This window comes from Etheostoma spectabile, chromosome 23 (assembly GCF_008692095.1).
Source record: "Etheostoma spectabile isolate EspeVRDwgs_2016 chromosome 23, UIUC_Espe_1.0, whole genome shotgun sequence".
Lineage (NCBI taxonomy): Eukaryota > Metazoa > Chordata > Actinopteri > Perciformes > Percidae > Etheostoma > Etheostoma spectabile.
This window is the reverse complement of record NC_045755.1, coordinates 18,259,256-18,262,508: the sequence shown is the minus strand read 5'-3', so window position 1 is coordinate 18,262,508 and position 3,253 is coordinate 18,259,256. Positions and strand designations below refer to the sequence as shown.

The following is a 3,253-nucleotide window of genomic DNA, read 5'->3' as shown; positions in this document are numbered from 1 at the left end:
ATGCATGGATAATTTGTTGTTTTGTCGTAAGTGAAAAACAGTATTGACATTGTAGTTTAAAAAGGAGCCTCATATAAGAATGACATTTCTTCCTATGGAGTCCGTTCATTCACATTCAGAGATCGACTCTTTTTGACTGGTGAGATGGCAGCAACCGGAAAAGAACAGTAAACTCTGTGTACACTAACCATGTCCTCAATACTGGAGTTCATGTGTAGAGCCCCTGGTGATACTTGGAGTAAAGTTTCATATTGTGTCGCGCCTTCTTAGTGTTTTAAAAATAGTGATTTTGATGCGATCGTAGTAGAGCCTCTAGCACTCCAATACAAAAGGCCATTTGACCCAAGAACGAGAATACGGTCAATCTTAAAAGTGGCGTTTTTAACGTTTTTTGACTTGGGTCCATTCACAAAAAGACCCTAGGTTGCATTCTGGCGAGAGTTACTCTCTAAGTGCGGTGAAACTGACATATTACAATTTGTCCTGTCTCTTCAGAGGGGCCGACGCACCTTCAGCATCCAGTGACAACGTCCACGGGAAGGCAAAGATGAACCGGCCTTTCTGATCAAAGGACCCGTCTATAAAGCTCAAGGCTGGCCTTCCTACACGGGTATGATGCCTTTATTCTGAGGGCACACACACACACACACACACACACTCTTACAGTGAGAAATGTCTTTGCTTTCAATCAAGGTGCACAAAGCTGCCATCTTTCTTTTTGGCATTTTAAATCAACCCTCTGCTTCTATGCATCTGGAATCCTGCCCCCGTCTCCCCGGGGGGGCACATACATACAGCCAGGTTGACAGAGTCAGCGTGCAGGCAGGGTGTTAATGCACTGCTTGTTAGTTTTAATTAAGTAGCCTATAGCCTAGTGATCAGCAACATCAAGGGCAGTTATTTAAATAAAAAGCACACCGGGCCTCCGGTAAACTGCAGGCGAGAGTGTTGGCTCCACTTCGGCTCCTTTTTCCTCCATCACCTGGTCTCATTAATTCAAAACGTCTTTGCCTTTCGGTTGACAAGGCAGTACACCTGTCAGAACATAGCCCACTCCTCAGTCAGTCCTGGCATCAGTGGTCTCATAATTTTATTTTCACAACCGACCAACTTTCTTCTCAGCGGAAGAGCCACGGGCGTCTGCAGAGTTTGTTTGGTCTGTGTCTACACGATAAAGAGGAAAGTTAGGTGAAGGACAACAATCTGTTGGAGGAGACTGATCAGGAGGAATAATGATAATAAGGCTAATAAGGTATCTCTCTCCAGCACATTGTTGAAGAGTTTGCATGTCGCCTATGAGGCTGCTTAAATTAAGCCACATCCAGCAGGTTTTTTCGTATTGAATATGCAAACATATTTGACAATGAATAGTGTAATTGCAGATGATGCTTTGGGCCTGTCTTTACAGGGAAAGCTTTCAGAATATTCAAACTGCCCTCCTTTCACATCGCATCCCCAACAGCTTTTGAAAAGCTGATGTTTAAAAAGAATTGATAAAGGAGAGAGAAGCTCCACAGGGTCCAGGAGATAGAAGAGTTTCTCTCAGGCAAAATCAAGTCTGACGCAGTCAACACATCTGATGAAAGGTCGGCATATTGTTTCAAGAGTAAGCAGAAAAGAACTATAAGATTGTTGAAGGAAAATGGGTCCATTATGTCGTTTGATCTTTTAGAAGAACATGTATTACTTTTATCAAAGAAAACAGTTGGAAGATTTTGGATTGGCTGTATTCTATGACCTCACCAAATTGTTAAGAAATCATGCTGTATCTAATTATTTATATTATTTTTATTAGTTTCTAATGATGATATGTTGAAATACAAGCCCCTTCCAGAAAAAGCCAGATGATTTAAGCTATTTTCACTGTCTATTTTAATCATTTTTTTGCATAAGGATTGGTGCAGAGTTTTACATACTTTTTCAAATTCAACCATTCCATTAAAATGTACACTGAGGTTCAAAAGATTTATGCTAAAATGATGCCCTTGTGTTGTCAGTCTAAAAGAATGAACACACACACACACACACACACACACACACACACACACACACACACACACACACACACACACACACACACACACACACTTGGTTGTGATTGATGTCTGTGTTCAACTTTATTTGAAAAAGCAGATGCATCATGGGTTAGAAGTGTAGTTGCTTGTATTTTGGGTCCTCACAATTTTCATTTTTCTGAATATTTAATCCTCAGTCAATCACTGCACCTTGGACTGAATGTCAAGCCACGCCCCCCCATCCCCACCCTATTCCCTAAGCCAGGGGCCTTCAACGTTTTCCAGGCCAAGGACCCCCAAACTGATGGCGAGATGGAGCGGGGACCCCCTAATTATATATATTGTATAAAATTGGTCATATCAAACTGGTCCTATAGTGCCATGTGTGCATTGATGACTGAAAGACATCTTCTGCCTCCATTTATCTGTTTACTACAGTGTGTTGAATCATGTTAATGTGTATTTAAAGACATTTCAATTAGTGGAAAAAATGCAGGGGGGGGGGGGAATATAAAAAAAGTCTAATCAACCAAAACTTTCGCGTAACCGCCGCCATGCAGTACCTCTGCGGACCCCCTAGGGGTCGCGGACCCCCTGTTGAAGACCCTTGCCCTAAGCAGTGATGTCAGAGCAGGTGTTTCCCTTACCTGTTAAAGGTAAAACTCAGATGAGTTATTTTGTGTTGATTTACCCTCGAAACCAAGGATCTTCAACGGATCAAAAATCAAAAAGTATTGAAACGAATCCCCACTGATGACAGGCTTACTGGGTATGGTAGTCCCATCCACAGAGACAGTTCATCCTAAGGATTCACTGTGCCACATGTACTGTATGTTTAACATTAAAACATCATTATAAAATAATGACCACAATTTGTATAGCTTACTATTCTATGCCAACAGATGTATGTATAAAGGCTTAAGCCAACCTACAAGTATGCCCAGTTTACTATGCAACTTAATTGTATCCAATATATGTAGTAGGGGGTCCCTGTTCCGTCTCTGTTTCACTTAAGGGGTCCTTGGCCCAAAAAACATTGAAGACCCCTGCTCTAAACTTGAGACAAAACACCACATTGACTTATCAAGGCCATTATAATTCCAAAGGTGATTTTAAGGTTGTACCTTAATAGGGTTACATGATTTCATTTTTTAAAAATATTTTATATTATATATTTTTGTTGTAGCGCACAGTGCTGCAGATCCTGTTTTCACCCTTTGTGTTTAGGTCTCTGTTTT

At 41.1% G+C, this 3,253-nt stretch overlaps 1 long non-coding RNA gene across 2 annotated transcripts in view; it reads left to right on the top strand.

Annotated features, from left to right (window-relative positions):
- Positions 1 to 3,253, top strand: part of LOC116672873 (uncharacterized) — a 71,333-nt gene that overhangs the window by 12,984 nt on the left and 55,096 nt on the right. The window contains exons 2-3 of one of the 2 annotated variants that reach the window (XR_004327668.1): positions 496 to 610; positions 2,213 to 2,249. This is a non-coding gene — a long non-coding RNA (uncharacterized LOC116672873). Of the gene's footprint in view, positions 1 to 495; positions 611 to 2,212; positions 2,250 to 3,253 lie in introns of those variants that run through there. The other variant, XR_004327669.1, reaches the window with a different exon arrangement.